This window comes from Ursus maritimus, unplaced genomic scaffold (genome assembly GCF_017311325.1).
Source record: "Ursus maritimus isolate PB19 unplaced genomic scaffold, ASM1731132v1 scaffold_10, whole genome shotgun sequence".
NCBI classification, from domain to species: domain Eukaryota; kingdom Metazoa; phylum Chordata; class Mammalia; order Carnivora; family Ursidae; genus Ursus; species Ursus maritimus.
The window spans coordinates 5357613-5383675 of record NW_024423344.1 but is presented as its reverse complement, the minus strand read 5'-3'; the positions used below and the strand labels follow the sequence as shown (position 1 = coordinate 5383675).

At 36.7% G+C, this 26063-nt stretch overlaps 1 protein-coding gene across 5 annotated transcripts in view; it reads left to right on the top strand.

Annotated features, from left to right (window-relative positions):
- The window catches only part of LOC103664393 (mitochondrial intermediate peptidase), a 216073-nt gene that overhangs the window by 56596 nt on the left and 133414 nt on the right, over positions 1–26063 (top strand). The gene's annotated exons all lie outside the window — the stretch shown is intronic.

Here is a 26063-nt window from a genome sequence, read left to right as displayed (position 1 = left end):
GGGAGCAGGCCGGACTCGTGGACCAGTAGCCGCCAGGAAACCAGAATGAAATGGGGAGCTCAGGAGTGCTGGTGGTTTTAGAAGCACAAAGGACAGAGACCTGCCAGCTGTGGGAGCGAGGACTGGGAGAGTGGCTGTGGGACTCATAACCCAAAATGTTGTGGGTTTTTAGCAGCACTGACAGAAACAGAGTTAAAGTGGCCAGGAGAGCTCAGTAGAGAGCAGACTGCGATCTCTCTTTACTGAGACAGAGGTTTGGATACCACCACTGCTGCTCTGACTCTCAGACACAGAAAGCTGTCAGAGAACAAAAGCCCCCAAAATCTGGTTCTCACTGAGCCCACCCCCCCTCCCCCACCAGGGGACAGGGCAACTCTGCACAAACAGGGTTGCCTGAGTATCAGTGCAGCAGACCCCTCCCCCAGAAGGCAGCCTGAAAGAACAAGAAGCCCACATCCCTAAGGTCCCTATAAAACAGGGGCATCTTGCTTGGGTCCTGGTCAATAATTTGGACTCTGTACAGTCCCTCAACCACACTTCATCAGCATGACAAAGAGGAGGAACCCCCATCAAAGGAAAGAAACAGATGCTGTGGTCTCTGTCAGAGAACTAATGGATACGAATATAACTAAGATGTCAGAAATGGATTTCAGAGTAACAATTATCAAGATGATGTATAGGCTTGAGAAAAATATTAATGAAAATATAGAAATCTCTAAGAGCTGAAATGAGAACGAAGCTGGCGGAACTTAAAAATGCTGTGAATGAAATTCAGTCTAAACTGGATGCTGTGACTGCCAGGGCAAATGAGGTAGAAGAATATATTAGAGGATGAGGTGATAGAAAAGAAGGAAAAAGAGGTGGCAAGGGAAAAACAGATCCAATTTCAGGAAACTAAGCTGAGGGAGATTACGGACTCAATGAAACGTTCCAATATCAGAATTATTGTGATGCCTGAGGGGGTGGAGAAAGAGGTCTAGAAGATATATTTGAGCAAATTATAGCTGAGAACTTCCTTAACCTGGGGAAGGAAACAAGCATTTGTGTCCAAGAGGCAGAGAGGACCCCTCCCAAGATCAATGAGAACAGACCAGCACCACGACATATAATAGTACAATTTGTAAATCTTAGATCCAAGGAAACAATCTTGAAAGTGGCAAGGTGGAAGAGATTTCTTATGTACAGAGGGAGGAACATCAGAATAATGTTAGACCTGTCCACAGAGACTTGGCAAACCAGAAAGGACTGGCAAGACATATTCACAGTACTAAATGAGAAGAGTATGCAGCCAAGGATACTGTACCCAGCAAGACTGTCATTCAGAATGGATGGAGAGACAAGAGCTTCCAAGACCGGCAGAAACTGAAGAATATGTGACCACCAAGCCAGCCCTACAAGAAATATTAAGGGGGGGTTCTATAAAAGAAGAAGCACCCCAAGAGTGATACAGAAAAGAAATTTACAGAGACAATCTATAGAAACAAGGACTTCACAAGCAACATGATGACATTAAAATCATATCTCTCAAAAATCACTCTCCATGTGAATTGCCTAAATGCTCCCATAAAGTGCCACAGGCTTGCAGATTGGAAAAAAGACATGACCCATCCGTATGTTGTCTACAAGAGACTCACTTTGAATCTAAAGATACATCCACACCAAAAGTGAAGTGATGGAGAACCATTTTTCATTCCAACAGACCTTAAAAGAAAGCTGGAGTAGCAATTCTCATATCAGACAAATTAGATTTTAAGCTAAAGACTGTAGTTAGAAATACAGAAGGACACCATATCATTCTTAAAGGGTCTATCCAACAAGAGAATCTAACAATTATAAATATCTATGCCCCCGACCTCACAGCAGCCAACTACATAAGCCGACTGTTAACCAAAATAAAGAGACATATAGATAATAATACGTTAATAGTAGGGGACCTCAACACTCCACTCCCAGCAATAGACAGATCATCTAAGCAGAAAATCAACAAAGAAACAAGATCTTTGAATGACACACTGGACCAGATGGACTTCATAGGTACATACAGAACACTCCACCCTAAAACAACAGAATACTCATTCTTCTCGAACGCACATGGAACTTTCTCCAGAATAGACCACGTACTGGGTCACAAATCAGGTCTCAACTGATACCAAAAGACTGAGATTATTCCTTGCATATTCTCAGACTACAATGTTTTGAAACTGGAATTCAATCACAAGAAAAAATTTGGAAGAAACTCAAACACTTGGAAGCTAAGGACCATCCTGCTTAAGAATGTTTAGGTAAACCAGGAAATTAAAGAGGAACTTAAGCAATTTGTGGAAACCAATGAGAATAAAACACATTGGTTCAAAACCTGTGGGATACTGCAAAGGCAGTCCTAAGGGGGAAATACATAGCCATCCAAGCCTCACTCAAAAGAATAGAAAACTATAAAATACAGACCCTATACTCACATCTTAAACAGCTGGAGATGGAACAAAAGAACAGGCCTAAGCCACGCACAAAAAATGAGCTAGTTAAGATTAGTGGATTAGATCAATGGATTAGAAACCAGAAATGCAGTAGAGCAGATCAATAAAACTAGAAGCTTGTTCTTTGAAAGAATTAATAAGATTGATAAACCACTGGCCAGACTTATCCAAAAGAAAAGTGAAAGGACCCAAATTAATAAAATTATGAATGAAAGGGGAGCAATCATGACTAATACCAAAGAAATAGAAACAATCAGAAACTATTATCAACAACTATATGCCAATAAATTAAGCAACCTGGAAGAAATGGATGCCTTCCTGGAAACCTATAAACTGCAAGAATGAAACAGGAAGAGATGGAAAACCTGAATAGGCCAATATCCAATAATGAGATTGAAGCAGTGATCAAAAACCTCTCCCCGCCCCCAAAAAGAGTCTGGGGCCTGATGGATTCCCTGGGGAATTCTGTCAAACATTCAAAGAAGAAATACTACTCTCCTGAAGCTCTTTCAAAAAATAGAAAGAGGAGGAAAACTTCCAGATTCATTCTATGAGGTCAGCATTACCTTGATCCCCAAACCTGGCAAAGACCCCCATCAAAGAGGAGAATTACAGACCAATATCACTAATGAATATGGATGCCAAAATGCTCAACAAGATCCTAGCTAATAGGTTCCAACATTACATTAAAAGGATTATCTGTCACGACCAAGTGCGATTCATCCCTGGGATGCAAGCGTGGTTCAACATTTGCAAATCAATCAGTGTGATAGAACACATTAATAAGAAAAGAAACAAGAATCATATGGTCCTCTCAATTGTTGCAGAAAAAACATGTGACAAAATGCAGCATCCTTTCCTGATTAAAACCCTTCAGAATGTAGGGATAGAGGGTACATCCCTCAATTTCATAAAAACCATCTATGAAAAGCCCACAGAGAATATCATTCTCAATGGAGAAAAGCTGAGAGCCTTTCCCTTAAGATCAGGAACACAACAAGGATGCCCACTCTCACCATTATTGTTCAAGTTAGTACTAAATGTCCTAGCAACAGCAATCAGACAACAAAAAAGAATACAAGGTATTCAAATTGGCAAAGAAGAAGTCAAACTCTCTCTTTTCACAGATGACATGATACTTTATGTGGAAAACCCAAAAGACTCCACCCCCACATTACTATAACTCATACAGCAATTCAGTAATGTGGCAGGATACAAAATCAATGCACAGAAATCAGTTGCATTTCTACACACAAACAATGAGACTGAAGAAAGTGAAATTAGGGAATCAATTCCATTTACAGTAGCACCAAATCCATAAGATATCTCAGAATAAACCTAACCAAAGAGGTAAAAGATCTATACTCTAGAAACTACGGAACACTGATTAAACACATTGAAGAAGACACAAAAGGTGGAAAAACATCCCATGCTCATGGATCAGAGAAATAAACATAGTTAAAATGTCTATACTGCCCAGAGCAATCTATACTTTAAATGCCGTCTTGATCAAAATACCAATGCCACCTTTCAAAGTGCTGGAAGAAACAATCCTAAGATTTGTGCAGAACTGGAAAAGACCCTGAATCACCAAGGAAATGTTGAAAAAGAAAAACAAAGCTGGGGGCATCATGTTGCCTGATTTCAAGCTGTACTGCAAAGCTGTGATCACCAAGACAACATGGTACTGGCACAGAAACAGACACATAGACCAATGGAACAGAATAGAGAGCCCAGAAATGGACCCTTAACTCTACAGTCAACTAGTCTTTGACAAAGCAGGAAAAAACATCAAATGGAAAAAAGACAGTCTCTTCAATAAATGGTGCTGGGAAAATTGGACAGTTATATACAGAAGAATGAAACTCGACCATTCTCTTACACCATACACAAAGATAAACTCTAAATGGATGAAAAGCCTCAATGTGAGACATGCTAAGTGAAATAAGTCAAGCAGAGAAAGACAACTATCACATGGTTTCACTCATATGTGGAACATAAGGAATAGCACGGAGGACATTAGGGGAAGGAAGGGAAAACAAAAAGGGGGGAAATCAGAAGGGGAGATGCACCATGAGAGACTATGGACTCCGGGAAACAATCTGAAGGTTTTGGGGGTAGAGTGGGAGGATGGGCTAGCCCAGTGAAGGGTATTAAGGAGGGCACGTATCGCATGGAGCCCTGGGTGTTATACACAAATAATGAATCATGGAACACTACATCAAAAGCTAATTATGTACTGTATGGTGACTAACATAATTTTAAAAAACACAATAATTTAAAAAAGGTAATAAATACTCAAAGTTTATCATTTCCTAAAAAATAAAAATAAAAAAATTAAAAAAAAATAAACACACTAAATTACCAGAAAGAAAAAGAAAATGCTGCCCACAGTGCCAAAGAAGGAAATAAAGGAACTATTAAAAACAACATACCAGAGTTATATTGGCAAGAGTGAGGACACTGACCAATTTTATACACAGTTGATAGGAATGTAAATTAATAATAAGTTTGTGTTGGAGGATGATTTGGAATACCTATTTAAAAATGTAAAATCTCAAAATAAAATAAAAATAAAATTAAATCCCCAAATTTTTTTTTATAAATCTCATACTTTTTTTTTTTTGAAGAGTTTATTTATTTAGATTGTGTGCATGAGTGTGGGGGAAGGGCAGAGGGAGAGGGAGAGAGAGAATCTTAAGCAGACTCTGTGCTGAGCATGGAGCCTGAGGCAGGCTCAGTCCCACAACCCTGTGATCTTGGCCTGAGCCAAAATCAAGACCTGGATGCCCAACCAACTGAGCCACCCAGGCACTCCTCTAAATCTCATACTCCGCAACAAGGTCATTTCTGCAATCTGTCCTACAGATAGGCTTGCGTGGTGTGATGAGGGTGTTCGTGGAAACATCATCTGTGGAAGAGATAAACTAAGAGCAGGCCAACTTACTCAGGAGGAGGAGAGGCAGAGCAGTGCAGGGAGGGTAGCTGTGGGTGTGTTTTCCATAGAGAAGTTAAAATCAGTAAAAACATGATTACAAGTCTGGTGGCTTTTATTATCACCATGTGTGAGCAATTCCAAACAATGTCGGTGATAGGACAATCCCATTAAAAGGTTCAGCATTTATTGGCTTTTCCTCCCCTACTCTGTCCATACACCTCAGAGTAGGAGATGCGCTACTGAAGTTATGGCAGATGCTTGTCATAGATGACTCTGTACACCTGAGAGAGAGTGAGATAGAGCTTTGTGTACTGAATTGGACAGTATTTAAAATTATATTTTTGTTAAAAAAGGAAATTGCAGATTAGTATGAATGGTGTGATCCTATTTGTATTTTATATATATAAATATGTATCTCCATGCTCTCTCTATATACATATACATATATATACGTGTGTGTGTGTGTGTGTATTTATATGTATGCACACATACATAAACCTTTTTACACAAATAGAATGAGGATACACAAGAAATGGTTACCTGTGGATGGTGGGCATAGTGAGCCAGAGGATATTATTTGGGATTTTTCTTTTTCTTTTTTCTTTTATTTATTTAATTAATTAATTAATTAATTATTTATTTATTTTTAAAGAACTTCACACTTTTTTTTTAAAGACTTTATTTATTTATTTGACACACAGAGAGATAGCCAGTGAGAGAGGGAACACAAGCAGGGGGAGTGGGACAGGAAGAAGCAGACTCCCAGTGGGGGAGCCCGATGTGGGGCTCGATCCCAGAATGCCGGGATCATGTCCTCAGCCGAAGGGAGACGCTTAACGACTGCACCACCCAGGCACCCCGGGATTTTTCTTTTTAAACAAGGAATTTGTATTACTTTATAATACTTTTTTTTTCTTAGTCATTTCAACTTAATACCATTTGCTTTTTAACATTCATAATAACTTATAGAGTTAAAATTGTCTGTAGAGTATTATATAAACATATTCTGTACTTAAAGTTTTTTCTCCAAACTAAATTGTCTTTTTGAATTTTACCTGAATACACTTATGAGTAAGTCAGTAAAGATTTTCAGATTATGGATTGTTGTTGTTAGCTTTCTATGTTTCTTTCCTATAAACATAATTGAATAATTTACATGTTTATTATAGTCTAAGAAGGTTTGCTTTTAAGATCTAGAATCTTTTTATTCTCTCTTATTTATTTTTTTCTTTTTTTATGGAGTTAAAATGCACATAATACAAAATTTACTATTTTAGCCATTTTTAAATGTACAGTTCAGAGGTATTTCATTCACATTGTCATGCAGCCTTCACCTCTGTCCATCCCCTAACTCTTTTCATCTTGTAACTCTGAAACCCTGTACCTCTTAAACACTAACTCCACATTCTCCCCTGCTCCCAGCCCCTGGCCATCACCATTCTCCTTTCTGTCTCTATGATTTTGACTAAGTACCTTACGTAAGTGGAATCATACAATGTTTGTCTTTTTGTGACTGGCTTCTTTCATGTAGTATAATGTCCTCCAGGTTCATCCCATGTTGTAGCACATTGCAGAATCTCTTTCTTTTTTAAGGCTGAATAATCCTGTTTTTGTGTGTGTACACCACATTTTACTTATCCGTTTAGTGGTAGATGAGCATGTAGGTTGCTTCCATATCTTAGTTCTGTGAATAATACTGTGAACATGGGTGTACAAATCTCTCTTAGAGAACTTGTTTTCAATTCTTTTGGGTATATACTCAGAAGTGGAATTACTGGATCATAGGGTAGTTCTATTTTTAATTTTTGAGGAACCTCCACACTGTTTTCCACAGTGGTGACACCATTTTACACTCCCTCCAAGAGTGCGCAAGCATTCCAGTTTCTCCACATTCTTGCCAACATTGTTTTCTGTTTTGTTTTTGTTTTTGTTTTCTGATAATGGCCATTCTAATGAGTCACTCATGCCAGGTGGTATCTCTTTGCAGTTTTGGTTTGCATTTGTTGCAAATGTTGATGCATTGTTGATGTTGAGCATCTTTTCACGTGTTTCTTTCTTTTTTCCTTTCTTTCTTTCTTTCTTTCTTTCTTTCTTTTTCTTTCTTTCTTTCTTTCTTTCTTTCTTTCTTTCTTTCTTTCTTTCGAGAAATGTCAATTCAAGTCCTTTGCCTATTTTTGAATTGGGTTGTTTGAGTTTTAGTTCTTTATATATTCTGGATATTAATCCTTTGTTAGGTATATGGTTTACAAATATTTTCTCACATTCTGTGGGTTGCCTTTTTACTCTGCAGATAGTGTCTTTTGCTTACAGATTTTTAAAATTTTAATGAAGCCCAGTTTGTCTATTTTTTCCTTTGTTGCCTTTGCCTTTAGTGTTATATCCAAGAAACCGTTGCCAAATCCAGCATCATGAAGCTTTTATCCTATATTTTCTTCGGAGAGTTTTATTTGTTTTAGGTCTTTAGGTCCTTGGTCCATTCTGAGTTAATTTTTGTATGTGGTGTTAGGTAAGGATCCAACTTTATTCTTTTTCATGTGGATATCCCATTTTCCCAGCACTATTTGTTGAAAAGCCTACCGACTGAATGGTCTTGGCACCCTTGTTGAAAATCATTTGACTGTATATGCGAGGGTTTATTTCTGCACTTTATTCTATTGGTCTATGTGTTTGCCTTTATGCCAGTACTACACTGTGTTGATTATGGTATCTTTATAGTAGGTTTTAAAAATCAGGAAGTGTGAGCTCTCCAATTTTTTTCTTTTTAAAGATTGTTTTAACTGTTTGGGGTCTCTTGAGATTTCATGTGAATTTCAGGATGAGGTTTCCATTTCTGCAAAAAAAAATATCATTGAGATTTTGATAAAGGTTGCATTGAATATTGACATTTTCACAATATTAGGTCTTATAATCCATGAGCATGTGGTATATTTCCATTTATTTATGTCTTCCTTAACTTTTTTCAGCAATGTTTTATAGTTTTTATTGTACAAGTCTTTCACTTCCTTGATTGAGTCCTAAGCATTTTATTTTTTGATGCTATTGTAAATGGAGTTCTTTTATAATTTTCTCTTCACATTGTTCATTGTGTATAGAATGCAGCTGATTTCTTATGTGTTGATTTTATTATCTTGCTACTTTGCTGAATTTATTAGTTCTAATACATAATTTGTTCCTACCTAAAGGATTGCATCATCTGCATACAGATAATTTTACTTCTTCCTTTCCAATTTAGATGTCTTCTATTTGTTTTTAATTACCCTGTCTAGAATTTCCAGTACTGTGTTGAATAGAAGTGATGAAAGCAGGCAACCTTGCCTTGTTTCTGATTTTAGAGGAAAACCTTTCAGTTTTTTGCCATTGAGTATGATATTTCCTGTGGGTTTTTTATATTTGACTTTTATTATGTGGAGGTAGTTTCCTTTATTCCTATCATGTTTAGTGTTTTTATCATGAAAGGGTGTTGAATTTTTTTTGTTGTTGAATTTTTGCTTTTTCTGCATAAGTTGGGATGATCATGTGGGATATTTTCCTTCATTTTGTTGATGTGGCATATTGCATTGATTGATTTTCATATGTTGAACTATCCCTGCATTCCAGGAATAAATCCCACTTGGTTGTGGTGTATGATCCTTTTAGTTACTGTTGAATTTGGTTTGCTCATATTTTGTTGAGGATTTTTGCATCAATATTCATCAAGGATATTGGCCTTTTCTTTGGTAATTTTCTTTTCTTGTGAAATCTTGGGCTTTGGTATTAGGGTTATGCTCACCTCATAGAATGTGTTAGGTAGTATTCCCTCTTTAGTTTTTGGGAAAAGTTTAAGATGATTGGTATTAGTTCGTTAAATATTTGGTAAAACTCATCAGTGAAGCCATCAGATCAGGTCCAGGGCTCTTCTTTGTTGGAAGATTTTTGATTCCTGATTCAATCCCCTTACTATTTATAGGTCTATTCAGATTGTCTATTTCTTCATGATTTACTCTTGGTAGTTTTGGTGTTTCTAGGAATTTCTCCATTTCATATAGGTTTTCCAATTTTTTGGTGTATAATTGTTCATAGTACCCTCATAATTTTCTTTTATTTCTGTAGATTGGTAGTAATGCTCCCACTTTCATGTCTGATTTTGGTAATTTGAGTCTTCTCTCTATTTTTCTTAGTCCATCTAGCTAATGGTTGTCAATTTTGTTGATCTTTTCAAAGAACCAGCTTTTGGTTTCATTGATTCCCCCCCTGTTTTTCTGTTCTCTGTTTCATCTCTTTACTCCGATCTTTATTTCTTTCTTTCTGCTAGCTTTGGGATTCGTTTGTTCTTTTTTCTTGTTCCTTAATTTGTAAAATTAGGTTGTTGGTTTGAGATCTCTCTCTCTTTTTAAATGTAAGCACTTATAGCTATAAATTTCTCCCTTAGCACCACTTTTGCTGCATCTCATAAGTTTTGGTATGTTGTGTTTATATTGTTATTCATCTCTAAGTATTTTCTAATTTCCCTTACTATTTCTTCTTTGATCCATTGGTTGTTTAAAAGTATGTTGTTTAATTTCCACAGTTTGTGAACTTTTCAGTTCTTTTCATGTTACCGATTTCTAACATCATCCTATTGTGGTCTGAGAAGATGCTCTGTATGATATCTATTTTTTGAAATCTATCAGGACTTAATTTGTGGCCTAACATAAGGTCTATCTTGAAAAATGTCATGTGTGCACTTGGGAAGAATGTGTGTGCTGCTGTTATTGGGTGGAGTGTTCTGGATATAACTGTTAGATCTAGTTGGTTTGTTGTATTAAGTCCTCTGTTTCCTTATTTATCTTCTGTCTTGTTGTATCCATGATAACGAGTGGAGTATTAAAATCTCTAACTGTTTTTGTAGAATGTCTGCTTATTTCTCCCTGTGGTTCTTCCCATTTCTGCTTCATATATTTTGATGGGCTTTCACTGTGTAAATATTTTTAATTGTTATATTTTCTTACTCTGTTGAACCTTTAATTAACATTTGTATCCTCCTTTGTCTCTTTTATAACCATTCCTATGCTCTTTTGGTTACTATTTGCATGGAATATCTTTTTACTTTCTTTCACTTTCAACCTGTCTGTGTTTTTGCATCTCAAATGAATCTCTTGTAGACGGCATAGAGTTGAATCATGTGTTTTACATGTCCATTTATGTTGTAAAGTACTGATAAGAAAGGATTTACTTCTGTCATTGTGCTATTTTTTTTTCAGTGACTTATAGATTTTTATATCTTCATTTCCTGCATTCCTGTCTTTTTTTGTGTGTGTTCAGCTGATTTTTTTTTTTGTAATGAAATGTTTACATTCCTTTGTAGCTTTCTTTTGAGTATATTATATAGCTATTTTCTTTGTGGTTGCCATGGGGATTACATTTAACATCTTAAAATTATAACATTTTAATTTTAATTTATAGCAGCTTAACCTCAGTAACATACAGAAAGTGATCCTTTACAGCTCTGTACCCACCCCTTTCAGTTGTTAATGTCACAGAATTACATCTTTACACATTGTGTGCCCCAAAACATAAACCATTAATTCTTTCAACTGCATTGGTCTCCTCGATTATGTAGAAAACAAGATTTAGAGTTACCAACCAAAGTTACAGTAATACTAGATTTTACATTAATAGTCGTTTTTTTCTTTAATTGGTCTCTTAAATCCTGTAGAAAACAGAAAGTATAGTTATACACTATTGTTATAATAATAATAGCTTTTGTAATTGCTCATGTACTTACCTTAATTGACATCTTTATTTCTCCATATGATTTCAGTTACTGTCTAGTGTCCTTAAATTTTACCTTGTAGGACTCCCTTGATCATTTTTTACAAGGCAGGTCTAGTGGTCATGAACTCCCTCAGCTTCTGTTTATCTGAGAATGTCTTGATTTCTCCTTCACTTTTAAAGGACAGTTTTGCCAGATATAGGATTATTGATTTTTTTTTTTTTTTTTGGTAGCACTTTGTCTTCTGGGCTTCAAAGTTTCTGATGAGATATATGCAGAAAATCTTACTGAGTATACCTTGTATGTGATGATTTGCTTCTGTTGCTGCTTTTGAGATGCATCCTTCATCTTTGGCTTTTGAAAGTTTGATTATATTATGTCTCGGTTTGGGTGTCTTTGAATTCATTTTTCTCGGAGTTTGTTGAGCTTCTTGAATGTTTATGTCTTTCCTAAAATTTGGAAAGTTTTCTGCTATTATTTCTTTAAGTATTCTCTCTGCCCCTTTTTCTCCATCTTCTCTTCCTGGGACACCCATGATATGTATGTTGGTCCTTTTTATGGTTTTCCATTTGGTCTCTAGGCTCTCTTCACTTTTCTTCAATCTTTTTTCTTTCTGTTCATTAGCTTTTCATTTTCCTGTCTTAGTGTCCCTGTTTCTTTCTTCTGCCTGCTCACATCTGCCTTTGAATCCCTTCAGTGAAGTTTTCATTTCAGGTATTGTGCCTTTCAGCTTCAGAATTTCTGTTTGGCTTCTTTTTAGGTTTTTCTGTCCCTTTATTGATATTTTTATTTTGTTCGCACATTGTTTCCTTGACCTTCTCCATCTCCTCCTTTAGTTTTTGGGCATCCTTAAGGTAGTTGTTTTAAAGTCTTTGTCTGATATATCTGCCATTCAGTCTTTTTCAGGGACAGAGCTGTTGAATTATTTCTTTCCTTTGAGTGGGCCATACTTTCCTGTTTCTTTGTATGCCTTGTGATGTTTTTGTTGAACACTCCCCCAGCATTTGCTGGGTTTTGTGTTATTGTTTTAGTTTATTGTTTTTGTGGTTTTGATTGTTGTAAGCTGTCTCTGTGCTTGGGATCAGCCTGAGGGGTAAACTTAATATCTTCTCAGGTTTTTTTTTGAGCCTTTCTCTGGACATGTGTACTTTCTAATTATCCACAGAGATGCAGTTGTTTTGAATGTTCCACTCTGATGTCTGGTTCTGAAAAGGGGAAAGGTGAAAAATGAAAAAGGGAAAAAAGCATGAGTCCTTTACATCTGGAAGTCACTTGAGCTTGAGGGGGAGGCTTGCAACAATGGGAGGAGGTACCACAATGGCTGCCTGCCTCTCACACCTCTAAAAGCAGAAGCAGCAATCAGCTGTCAGAGCATAGATCCCCCAAATTTGGGAGACAAGGTCCTTTTTGCACCCTAATCCCACAAGCTTTATGTAAGCTGCTTCAGTGATAGGTGCACAGCTACCTGCCATGTGGCTGTGGATGGGACAGGTTGGCGCTGCCGTACTAGGAGCTAAAATTGACCTCAGTTTACACTCTAGGCCTTCCGCTGGAAGCTGAATGCCTTCAACAGACTTCCCCTGGAAGCTGAATGCTTTCAACAGACTCCAGAGTTCCAAAATAGTTACATCAGACAGATTCTACCAGTGCAGTTGTCTAGGTGGGGAGACAGATTACTGATGCTTCCTTCTTGGCATCTTCCCAGAATCCTCTATTTTTGTTTTGTTTTTATATTTATTTTTATCTGGCAGTCAAAAAGTGACTTATGTTTTTAAATAAAATTTTCTAGCTTTGAGTGCTATGTGGTTAATTTTTACTTCTATTTATTTGTGTTCTATGGTTTGAACTTGAACTTTTAATTTTTTTCTTTAAGGTCAGTCCAGCTTGATTCAGTGTCATAACAGATAAGCGAGTTATTTATTTTTCACAAAACTAAGTTCTGTTTTCATATTTTTTAATTCATTCAAACAAGTGTATTTTGAGTGCTGATGAGACAACAGTGCTAACCTTCGAAAAGGTACCTTTCAGTTACCCATAGTCTTTATGATGCTCAATCTAATGTGAAAATTTGTGCTGTATAGCCTAATAAAGGATCTTTTCAAGTCCATTAAATTCATATAATGGCTACTATATTAGGACCATTTTGGTTATTACTGAAGGAAACCCAGTTTAAACTAATTTATGCATAAGAGAGAATTGGTTGACTCATGTAACTGAGAAATCTAGGGGTAAAGTTTAGAAGCATTTGCAACCCAGGGGTATAAGAATACTTAGATCGGCCAGGCCAAGGTCCTATGCATGCGGCTGCAACTGTAAGGTCTGTAAGTGGTCACTGCTGCTGCCGCCCCTGAAAGTGTTTCCCACACGGAAGAGGGGTTCTGTCTGTAATCAGGAGAACAATGTGCAAATAGGTGTCATCAAGCTGCTCCTCCTTCTCTTTTCTCCCTCCTTCTCATCAGCTTAACTAGTACTTATTGAGAACTGGCTCTGTGCACTTTTCTAAGAATTCTGTATTACCTCATCTGAAACCTTGCAACAACCACATGAAGTGTAGGTATGGTTATATCCCTATTTTCACAGATGACCAAACTGAAACATGGTAAAGGAAATAATTTGCTTAGGATCATGCAGCAAGTGGCATAGCATCATGTTTCAGACTCAGGCCTACTAGTTCCAACCTGGTGCTCTTAATCAGTACTCTTTCATCTTTCTAGATGCAGAAATTCTTTTCCCCATTCCATAAATTTTAAAAATATGCTTTACCACACATAGTAATATTAGCCCACATTCTAGGAAAAGGCATTTACATTCTATCCAAAGTCACATCCAAATGGGGCTCATACAGGCAAACTGGGCTGAGCAGAACTTCTCTGGGAGCGTATGGTGCTGCTGCTGCCCACTCCCTTTGCTTTGAAGTCTCGTGTTCCTCTGGTTTGCCTGTGCTGCTTAGAAGCACTTTCTGGAGCCCGGTTCCTCCAGTTGATCTGTTTCCCAGACCCAACCAGTTCCTCTGGACTCCTAGGATCACTTCTTTTCCTTGGATGGTCTTGGTTCTACATTCTGGTTCCCCATGGGACTGCCTGGGATGGCTGGGGGTGACTCCAGTGGACAGGGCTAGTAGTAGTGTTGACGGTCCTGATTACTTCCCTTTTTTCACCCCCTAAGAATATGTATGTTTATTGTTCACTTTTTAATATCCACTGTCCTAAAATTCAAATACAAAGAGACTTCTGATAAAGTTTGAATAACAGGAACCAAATTTACCTCCTGCATATACAACTAAAATCAATCTCATCTAACTTATGAGACAGTGGTGTTCAGATGTAGTAAAGCTGTCAGTGTAAGCCCATGATCCCTTCGAGAGAGAAGACAAACAAGTGACCCTTGCTGAGACCCCAGCTCACTTCTTAGAGGAACTTCTAAATTATAGCCAAGCAGTGGGGCCTGCAAGTGGACCGCGGTGGTCTCCCTGGGCAGAGCCATTAGAGCAGGGGAGCCATGGAGGCCAAGGACCTGTAGTCCATAGAGGGGAGCACTGCACCGACAGCAAGGAAAGAACCCAATGAAAGAAGCCAGGGAACCATCACTGCAGCTCCCACAGTGCCACATGTTGTTCATGTTTCCATCAGCCAAAGTAGAAAAAACTTGATAATTTGTGGAAAGCAGGTAGACTCCTCAGAAAGGTACTGCCTCATTAGTGGAACGAAATTAGGCCTAGACTTATTGTAGCTCTGGTCCCTTGCCTCTCTCAAGTATGGTTTCTTAACAGTGGTGCTGGTTTTATTTATTTATTTATTTTTTAATCAATAAACTTTATTTCAGGGAAGTTTTAGATTTATAGAAAAATTTCATGCAAAGTATAGAGGGCTCCAATAAATCCCCTTTATCCTCTCACAGTTTTCCTTGTTGTTAACATCTTTTATTAGTGTGGTACATTTGTTATAATTGATAAGATAGTATTATTAACTCAAGTCCATAGTTTACATTAGGGCTTCCTCTGTGTTGCACTGTCTATGAGTTTTGACAAATGTGTAATGGCAGGGATCGGCCAGGACAGTGCCGTACAGCGTCATTTCACTGCTGTGAAAATCCCTTGTGCTCCACCTGTTCCTCCCTGCTGCCTCCTCCCACTTCCAGTACCTGGCAACCACTGATCCTTTTACAGTTTCTCTAATTTGCCTCTTCCATAATGTCATGTAGTAGGAATCATACAGTACGTAGCCTTTTCTGATTGGCTTCTTTGACTCAGCAAAATGCATTTAGGGTTTCTCCATGTCATCTCGTGTTTCTGTAGCTCATTTCTTTTTAGTGCTGTTATTTTATTGTGCAGAATTAAAAAAAATTTTTAAATTCATTCACTTATTCATTGTTTATTTATTCATTCACCTATTGAAGGACATCTTGTTTGCTTCCAGGTTTTGGCAATTATGAATAAAGCTGTTGGGAATATTTATGTGCAGATTTTTGTACAGACAAGTTTTCGACACATTTGAGTAAATACCAAGGAGTGTGATTGCTGGATCGTATGATAGAAACATGTTTAGTTTTGTAAGAAACTGCCAAACTATCTTTTAAAGTGACTGTATCATTATGCATCCCCACCAGCAATGAATGTGAGTTTCTGTTGCTCTGCATCCTTGCTAACATCTGGTGTTGTCAGTGTTTTGGATTTTGGCAATTCTTATAGGTGTGTTGTGGTATCTCGTTGTTTTAATTTGCATTTCCCTGATGACATATAATGTGTGGAGCATCTTTTCATATTCTTATTTGCCACCTGTATGACTTCTTTGGTGAGGTGTTTAGGCAGACCTTTTGTTCACTTCTTATCAGGTTGTGTCTTGTCTTGCTATAGAGTTTTAAGAGGGTTTTGTATGTTTCAGATACGAGTTTTTATCAGATGCGTGTTTTGCAAAGGTTTTCTTCTAGTCTACTGCTTGTCTTTTTATCCTCTTAATAGTGTCTTTTGCAGACCAGAAGTTTTTAATTTTAATGGAGTCCAATTTATCAATTTCTTCTTTCATGGCTTGTGCTTTTGGTGCTATCTCTTAAAAGACTTTGTCAAACCCAAGGTCACTTAGATTTTCTCCTGTATTATCTTCTAGATGTTTTATAGTTTTGTGTTTTACATTTAGATCTGTGATGCATTTCGAGTCAATTTTTCTGAAAGGCATAAAGTCTGTGTCTAGATTTACTTTTTGCAGGTAGATGTCCATTGTTCCAGCACCATTTGTTGAAAAGACTATCCTTTCTCCATTTTATTGTTTTTGTTCCTGTGTCAAAGATTAGCTGACTGTATTTGTTTGGGTCTATTTCTGTTCCATTGATGTATTTGTATATTCTTTTGTTAATTCCATACTGTTTGGATTACTAGAGCTTTATAGTAAGTCTTAAAGTTGGGTAGTGTCAGTCCTTTGATTTTTTCTTCCTCTTCAATATTGTGTTGGCTCTTCTGGGTCTTTTGCCTCTTCTATAAACTTTAGGATCAGTTTGTCAAAATCCACAAAATAATTTGCTGGGATTTTGACTGAGATTGCAATGAATCTATAGATCACACTGGGAAAAGTTGACATCTTAGCAATAGTGAGTTTTCCTATCCATGGTCTTGGAATATCTCTTACTGGATATTGGAATATCTCTTACTAGATATTGGAATATCTAATATCTTAGAATATCTCTTATTTAGATCTTTGCTTTCTTTCATCAGAGTTTTGTAGTTTTCCTCATATAGATATTGCTCATTTTAAAAATTTTATTTTTTATTCAAGTATAATTAACACACAGTGTTCTATTAGTTTCAGGTGTACAACATAATGATTCAACAGTTCTATACATTCCTCAGTGATCATCATGAAAAGTTTTAATCCTCTTTATCTATTACACCTATGTCCCAGTTTGTTCTCTGTATTTAAAGTCTCTGTTTCAACAATAGCCAAACTATGCAAAGAGCCCAAATGTCCATCAACTGATGAGTGAATAAAGAAGATGTGATATATATACACAAGGGAATATTACCCAGCCATCAAATGAAATCTTGCCACTTACAATGATGTAGATGGAAGTAGAGGGTATTATGTTAAGCAAAATAAGTTAGATGGAGAAAGACAAATACCATATGTAGAATTCAAGAAACAAAACAGATGAACATATGGGAGGGGGAAAAAGAGAGAGGGAAACAAATCATTAAAATAGAGAACAAACTGAAGGTTGATGGAGAGAGGTGGGTTGGGGGTGGGCTAGATGGGCGATGAGTATTAAGGAGGGCACTTGTTATGATGAACACTGAATGTTGTATGTAAGTGATGAATCATTGAATTTTACTCCTGAAACCAATATTGCACTGTGTGTTGACTAAAATTTAGATAAAAATTTGAAGAAAAATAATAAAAAAAATAAGTCTTTTTTTGGTCTGCCTCTTTTTTGTTTATTCGTATGTTTTGTTTTTTAAATTACACATGAGTGAAATCATATGGTATTTGTCTTTTTCTGGCTTGTTTCGCTTATTATTTCATATACCTTCTAGGCCCATCCATGTTGTTGCAAATGGCAAGATTTTATTCTTTTTTATGGCTGAGTAGTATTCCATCTCACACACACACACACACACACACACACACACTATATATATATAATTTTTCTGTGGATGTATGGATATTTGGGTTGCTTCCATATCTTGGCTATGGTAAACAGTGATGCAGTTAACATGGAGCATATATATTTTTGAACTAGTGTTTTCATTTTCTTTGGGTAAATACCCAGTAGTGGCATTACTGGATCGTATGGTAATTCTATTTTTAATTTTTTGAAGAACCTCCATACTGTTTTCCACAGTGGCTGCACCAACTTACATTTCTACCACCGGTACACGAGGGTTCCTTTTTCTCCACATCCTCATCAACAATTGTTATTTCTTGTATTTTTTATTTTAGTCATTCTCATTGGTGTAAGGTGATGTCTCATTGTCGTTTTGATTTTTATTTCCCTGATGATGAGTGATGTTAAGTATCTTTTTGTGCATCTCGGTCATCTGTATGTCTCCTTTGGAAAATGTCTATTGATGTCCTCTGCTCATTTTTTAATAGGATTATTTGGGTTTTTTTTTTTTTTTTGTGTTGTATGAATTCTTTATATATTTTGGATATTAATCCCTAATCAGATATATCATTTGTGAATATCTTCTTGATACAGTAGGTTGCCTTTTTGTTTTATTGATGGTTTCCTTTGCTGTGCAAAATCTTTTTATTTTGGTGTAGTCTCAATAGTTTAGTTTTACTTTTGTTTCCCTTGCCAGAGGAAACATCTAGAAAAGTGTTTCTACAGCCAATGTCAAAGAAACTACCGCCTATGTTTTCTTCTAGGAATTTTATGCCTATGTTTCACATTTAGGTCTTTAATCCATTTTGAATTTATTTTTGGGTATGGTGTAAGAAAATGGTTCAGGTTCATTCTTTTGCATGTAGCTTTCCAGCTTTTCAGCACTGTTGTGTTGAAGAGACTATCTTTTCCCCATTGTATATTCTTGTCTCCTTTGTCATAGATTAATTGACCATAAAAGTTTGGGTTTATTTCTGGACTCTCTATTCTGGTGATCTATGTGTCTATTTTCATGCTAGTACCATACTTTTTTGATAACTTTAGCTTTGTAGCATATCTTGAAATCTGGGAACTTCCAGCTTTGTTCTTCTTTCTCAAGATTGCTTTGGCTATTTTGGATCTTTTGTGGTTACATACAAATTTTAGGATTATTTTTTCTAGGTTTGTGAAAAATGCTGTTGGTATTTTGATAGAGATTACATTAAATCTGTAGATTGCTATGGGGAGTATGGACATTTTAATATATTTCTTCTCTCAATCCATGAGCATGGAAGACCTTTCCATTTGTTTGTGTCATCTTCAATTTCTTTCATCAGTGTTTTATAGTTTTTGGAGTACAGATCTTTCACCTTGTTAAGTTTATTTCTAGGTATCTTGTTGTTTTTGGTACAATTGTAAATGGAATTGTTTTATTACTTTCTCTTTCTGCTACTTTATTATTAGTGTATAGAAATGCAACAGATTTCTGTATATTAGTTTTGTATTCTGGAGCTTTAGTGAATTCACTTATCAGTTCTAGCAGTATTTTTGGTGGAGTCTTTAGGGTTTTCTATGTATAATATCATATCATCTGCAAATAGTGAAAATTTTACTTCTTCCTTACCAATTTGGATGCTTTTCATTTCTTATTCTTGTCTGATTGCTATGGCTAGGACTTCCAGTACAATGTTGAATAGTAATGAGAATGGGCACCTTTGTCTTATTCCTAATCTTAGAGGAAAAGCTCTCAGTTTTTCACCATTGAGGATAATGTTAGCTGTGGGTTTTTCATATATAGCCTTTGTTATGTTGAGGTATGCTTTCTCTAAATCTACTGAGAGTTTTTACATTACGAATGGTTGTTCTGATTTGTCAAATGTGTTTTTTGAAGATTTATACCTGAATATTTTAGGGTAGGGTTTGTGTGTGTGTGTGTGTGTGTGTGTGTGTGTGTGTGTGTGTGGTGTTAATATAAATGATATTGTGTTTATAATTCCAAATTTCAGTGTTTATTGTTGGTATATAAGAAAGGAATTGATTTTTGTATATTAAATTTGTATCTTGCAACTGTGTTATAATTGCTTATTAGTTCCAGGAGTTTGTTAGTGCTTTGGGAATTTTTACATAGATAATGATGTCATTTGTGAACAAAAGCAATTTTCTTTCTTTCTTCTTTATCTCTAAAACTTTTATTTCCCTTTCCTGTCTTATTGCATTAGCTAGGTCCTCCAGCATGATGTTGAATAGGAGTAGGGAGAAGAGACATCCTTGCCTTGTTCCTCATCTTAGCGGGAAAGCATCTAGTTTTCTCACCACTAAGTATGATGTTAGTGCAAGTTTTCTGTAGGTGTCCTTATCAAGTGAGGACATTCCCCTGTATTCCTTGTTTGCTGAGAATTTTTATCTGAATGCATGTTGGATTTTTTTCAAATGTTTTTTCTGAATCTATTGATATGATCATATGAGTTTTCCTTTTTAGTCTGTCAGTGTGGTAGATTACATTAATTGATTTTCAAAAGTTGAACCTGCTTTGCATATGTGGAATAAATTTCGGTTGGTCATGGTGTACAATTGTTTATAATTATAATTGTGTACAAAATGATTTGATTTGCTGATATTTTCTTGAGAAAATATTTTTGTATCTATGTTCATGAGAGATATTGGTCTGTAGTTTTCCTTTCTTGCTGTGTATTTGGTTTTTGTTAAGATAATGCTGACCTCATAGAATGAATTAGGAAGTATTTTCTCTGCTTCTATTTTCTCAAAGAGATTGTAAAGGATTGATACAATTTTTTCCTGAATTTGGGTAAAATTTACCAGTGAATCCATCTGGGCCTGGTGTTTTCTGTTTTGGAAGGTTATTATTATTGATTCAACTTCTTCACTAGATAGAGGCCAAATTAGATTATGTATTTTTTCTTGCATGAGTTTTGGTAGATTGTGTCTTTCCAGGAATTGATCCATTTCATCTAGGTTCTCAAATCTGGCATTAAGTTGTCATAATAGTCCTTTATCTTCCTTTTATGCCCATTTTATCAGTAGCCGTATATCCTCTCTCTTATTTCTGACATTAGTAACTTGTCTTCTTTCTCTCTCCCTCTTAGTTAACCTGGCTAGAGGTTTACAAATTATCTTGATATTTTCAAGGAATTAGCTTTTGGTTTTATTAATTTTTTTCTATTAATTTTTTCTATTCAATTTTATTGGCTGCTGNTCGAATTTTTTAAAAAAATATTTTTTCTCATTACTTTGGATTTAATTTGTTCTTCTTTTTCTAGTTTCCTAAGGTATTAGCTTAAATTATTGACTTTAGATCTTTCTTCTTTCCTAACATATGCATTAATTGCTTTAGAATATTCTTGTAAACATTGCTTTCATTGCATCCCACAGATTTATATAAGTTGTATTTTCATTTTCATTTTGTCCAAATTATTTTAAAATTTTCCTTGAGCCTTCTTTTACCCATGTGTTAATGAGGAGTGTGTTGTTTAATCTCTAAATATTTTGGGATTTTTCAACTATCTTTCTGTTACTGATTTCTAGATTAATCCAATTGTGGTCTGAGAGCATTTATCGTATGATGTCTCTTCTTTTAAATTGTTAAGATGTATTTTATTTCCCACAATGTGGTCTCTCTTGGGTAATATTCCTTGTGATCTTCAGAAGCATGTGTATGCCACTGTTGTTGGATAAACATTGCCTAGATGTCTATTATATTCAGTTAATTGGTGGTGCTGTTCAGTTCAACATGTCCTCACTGATTTTCTGCTTCTTGGATCTGTATTTCTGACAGGTGGATGGTGAAGTCTCCAACTATAATACTGGATTCCTCTGTTTCTCCTTGTAATTCTGTCAGTTTTTGCCTCACGTATTTTGATGTCCTCTTAAAATGCATTAAGACTTTTATGGACAGTAAGGATTGATATGTCTTCTTGGAGAATTGACCCCTTTATCACTATGTAATGCCCATCTTCATCCCTGATTACTTTGTTTTCTCTGAAGTCTGCTCTGATTGAAATTAATGTAGCTACTCCAACTTTCTGTTGCTTAGTGTTGGTATGGTATAGCCTCTCTATTCCTTTACTTTTAATCTATCTGTATTTTTACAATTAATGTTAGTTTCTTATAGACAACGAATGATTGGATCTTGTTTTTCTCAACTTTGCTGACATTCTCTGGTATTTTAATTGTTATATCTAGACCATGGATATTTATTTATTCTTTGTTTTTTATTTTTATTTTAAAGATTTTATTTATTTGTGTGACAGAGGGAGAGAGAAAGAGGGAGAGCACAAGCAGGGGGAATGGCGGGCAGAGGGAGAAGCAGGCTTCCCGCGGAGCATGGAGCCCAATGTGGGGCTTGATCCCAGGATCCTGGGATTGTGACCTGAGCTGAAGGCAGATGCCCAACAACTGAGCCACCCAGGTGCCCGTCTTCCACCCTTTTCTTTAACTGTCTTCCACTTTTCTTTTTCTGCCTAATGGTTTTATTTGAGTGTTTTATCTGATTCCAGTTTTTCCCTCTCTTTTTTCCAACTTTTAAGTATTTGCTGTTTTAAGTGTTTGCTGTTTACACTGTAAGTCCATCTCAAATAATACTGCATTGCTTCATGGTTTGTGCAAGTACCGAGTGCTTCTTTTCAGTCCCTCATAACATTGCTGTCCTGCATTTCACTTATCTATAAGCTATAATCTCCTAGTACATTGTCACTATTATTATTCTGAAGAAGCTGTTATGTATTAGATCATTTAAAAATAAGAAATAAAAAGATTTGCTTTTATATCTTCTATTTATTCCTTTTCTAGCACTCTTGCTTTCTTTGCATAGATCCAAGTTTCTGATTTCCATCATTTTCCTTTTTCTTGAAGAACTCTTTTTAACATTTCTTGCAAGTCAGGTCAACTAGTGAGAAATTCCCTCAATTTTTGTTTGTCCAAGAAAGTCTGTTTCTTCATTGAAAGGTAATTGAAAGTTAATTTGAAGGGTAATTTTATTGGAAACAGGATTCTAAGTTTGTGGGTTTTTTATTTCAATGCTTTAAGTATTTCCCACCACACTCTTCTCTATTGCATAGTTTCTAAAGAGAACGCAGATATAATTCTTATTCTTGCTCCCCTACAGGTAAGGTGACTTTTTCCCCCGTTTTGATTTTCTGCAGTTGAAATATGGTATTCCCAAGTGTTTTCTGCCCTGTGTGGTGTTTGTCCTTCATTTGGAAAGTTCTCAGCCACTATTACTTCAAATATTTCTTCTGTTCCTTTCTCCCTCTGTTCTCCTTCTGTAATTTCCATTACATGTACATTACATCTTTTATAATTATCCCACAGTTCTTTGGGTCTTGTCTTCTTTTTCATTCTTTTTTCTCTTTGCATCATACTCCTGGAAGTTTTTAGTGACATTTCTTCAAGCTCACGGATAGTTTTTTTGGCCATGTCCAGTCTACAGATGAGCATTTCCTTTGATTCTTTTTTATAGTTTCCCTCTCTCTGTTTACATTACCCATGAATCTTGTGTATTTCCTTAGAACCCTTGGCATGTTAATCATAGTTTTTTCTGAATTTTCAGTCTGGTTATTCTGACATCTCTATCATACATGAATCTCATTTTGATGCTTGTTCTGTTTCTTCAGACTGTGGTTTTTGTCTTATTGTTACTTGGAATTGTTTGGTGAAAGTTGGACTTGAAGTACTCACTGGCTGGGAGTTAGTTAGAATGTGTTTACTTTTGTAGTAGCTGTGGTGCTGGAGGCTCAACTTTTTCTTTTCTTTATTTATTTTGGTCTCTGATATTGTATTTGGGTTTCTCTTGAGACTTCTACTTAAATAAGATCTGAGATGTGCAGTTTTTCAGTTGTATTCTCCTGTTACTTTACAGGATCCCTGCTGCTGTGGTGGTGAGGGTGGGGTGGGAGGGATGCATTCTAAAGTTCTGTGCTTAGGTCTCAGTCTGCTATGGAGCCGGTGCCCCTCAGCTCTGACTTCTCCAAGTGCTTTTCAGTTTGCCTTCCCTGCTTTGATGGGACAGTGGGATTGGGTTGGATATTTCTTTTCTTCTAGGTAAGTTAGGCTCTGGTAAGATAATTTCTTTTGAGGGCAGCCTTGTTAAGAATAACAGAATGCTCTGGTGTATTTCAAAATGGCTGTTTTTTCCTTTCCCCTGCTGGAAGCATTGGGAGAATTTTTCTCCATCTTTACTGTGAGAACCTGGTAGGGCTCCTGGAGGTAAAACTCATAAAAGTGCGGGGACTCCCCCCCCTTTAAACTGGGCCGCCCTGGGGTTTTTAACTCAGATTTCTCTACACTGAGCCTCCAATTTGTCAGTTGTAGTTTAAATTTTCCTACCTTAGTGCTAGTCCACACTGGTGAGTTCTGTAAATTGTAATTCTCTGTATTTGCCTGCTGGTCTTTATATTTTAGGGGGCAGCAATTTGCTCTGTGACCTCGGTTCTCTGCTGGATACAAGAAGAGTTGTTGATTTTTAGTTTTTTGGGCATTTTACTTGTTGTTAGGATGGAATAATGCCGTCTAGGCTCCTTATAAGCTGGAACAGACTCCAGAAGCCTGCATTATTTCCTATTTTTACAACACATTTTCTCCCCCTTTTCCATGATGTCCCTATCTTTCATGCCCCGACAGCTCTGACTTTTCCTTGTCTTTCTTTTTATTTCTTCATCTGGAAGATCTGCTGCTGACCCTCTTCTCACACTGCAGCACCCTTTTCCAGTAACCTGTCTTCTTCTACAGCTTTAACTAACACCCGAGCAATGAAGCCTCAGTCTTAACTGAGTATCTGACATCTTATGGGCACTTCACAGTCAGTGTCTCCAGAATTTAATTTACTTTCTGTGGCTCCTCTATTCTTTTCCCACAACTGCACCCTACCCTCCTTTCTTCTCCCACAAACATACCCACCCTCCCTTCTTTCTTTTTTCCTGTTTGTGCTCTGATTAAATGACTCTGCCATCCCATCCATCTGGCTCAAGCCAGAAACCTGTGTGTTATTCTAGACCATTCTTTCTCATTCACAACAGTCCCAAACATTTTCATCTCAAAGCAAAACAAATCCATATCTGCCTCCTCATCCTTGACCCCACTGCCTTTGCTTATGGTCAGGCCTAGTTTACCGTCTGCTCTCCCCGCCTCTCCTGCATTCCTCCCTCCACACTGTCAACGGTGCAGTGTTCCAGAAAGCATCAGATTGCTTCTCTGTTGCCTACAAAAGCAGTCTCCCATGTCTCCCAATCTGTAAACAATCTGCTGAGAGTGTGGACGTACTGCATTAGAAATTTTGTTTAAATTTATTTTTATTTCAACTTGTAAAAATGTATCCTTTTTTTTGTTTTGAAATGTAGTAGAACAGCAACACATGAATATAATTTATAAATAAACATCTATTAGGTTGAATACTTAAAAATTCTTTTAATGATTGCAGTACATAGTCAAAAAGTTGAGAGACCACATGCCTCCAATATGAAATCCCAACCCCTCAGGTTTATGTCTGAGGCCCTCAGTTCTCTGGACCCTGCCCACGTGTGTCCAGACTCCCCTCCCTCTCTTTTCCCGTTGATCCCCTGCATCATGAACTGGCTTATATTTAGCCACTGGTTTCGAAGTTTCCAGGCTGCTTCATGGCTTCACACTGCTGCTTCTCCCTGGAATTCCCTTATTACTTCTCCCTGCCCTTATTCCTCATCCCCACCCCACCCAGCAGACTCCTGTTTCTGAATTCCTTTCTGTGACCCCTTCCTGTTTCTACCCTCTCTTCCACAAGTGAAATCATCATACCCTCTTGCTGTCCTGCTGTCTGTGTCCTTCTCTCAGTCCTCTGACTGTGTCTCTAGCACCTACTCCGCTGCTGCCCCAGGCTAAGGAGAACAGAGTCGTCTGTCCTCCTCTCCGCCTCTTTCACAGTGAGCCCCTTAGAGACAGACGCTCCCCTCATTCCTTACCTCCAACAGTAGGTTTCTTGACAACCTGCACAAGTATATGAATCAATGAGCAGGGGCATATCTTTGACCAGTGAGATTATGTTTTTATGAAAAATTGATCAGGAATTAAGTTGTAAATTTGTGGATTTCTATAGTCAAACTCTCTTTTGTGGTGTAATTTATACATGCTCACTAAATCCAGTCATCCATTTAGTAATAAGCATACGTTTGTATATGTTCTGGATGCAAGTTTATATATATTTTGTTTTAACTTTTATTAATTAATTTTTCTTGAAGTATAGTTGACACACAGTGTTATGGTAGTTTCCGGTGTACAACATAGTGATTCGACAAGTTTATATGTAAACTACACAAATGTAGCTACCTTCTGTCGCCATAAGTACATATTTTGTTAATTCCAG